This window comes from Apis dorsata, unplaced genomic scaffold (genome assembly GCF_000469605.1).
Source record: "Apis dorsata unplaced genomic scaffold, Apis dorsata 1.3 scaffold_980, whole genome shotgun sequence".
Classification (NCBI taxonomy): Eukaryota; Metazoa; Arthropoda; class Insecta; order Hymenoptera; family Apidae; genus Apis; species Apis dorsata.
In genome coordinates this window covers 121,820-122,087 of record NW_006264083.1, presented here as the reverse complement: position 1 = coordinate 122,087, position 268 = coordinate 121,820, and the positions used below count along the sequence as shown (strand labels likewise).

Genomic DNA, 268 nt, shown 5'->3' with positions numbered 1-268 from the left:
CTTCTTCTTCTTCTTCTTCTTCTTCTTCTTCTTCTTCTTCTTCTTCTTCTTTTTCTTCTTCTTTTAATTTTATTTCTTTTTTCTTTTCCTGTTTCAAATAACTCACAAAAACTGTTTCGATAATTGATGCAATATGATTTCTCCAAAAATAAAAGATGAAGAAAAGAAAAAGAAGTACGAGAGAAAAATAATCATTTTTTTTTTTAAATTCAATGTAATAAGAATTATAAAAAAGAAATAAATATATATAAAAAGAGAAAATAAAAAA

General features: G+C 21.3%; 1 protein-coding gene across 2 annotated transcripts in view; it reads right to left on the bottom strand.

Annotated features, from left to right (window-relative positions):
* The window catches only part of LOC102680774 (protein diaphanous), a 21,281-nt gene that overhangs the window by 9,733 nt on the left and 11,280 nt on the right, over positions 1–268 (bottom strand). The gene's annotated exons all lie outside the window — the stretch shown is intronic.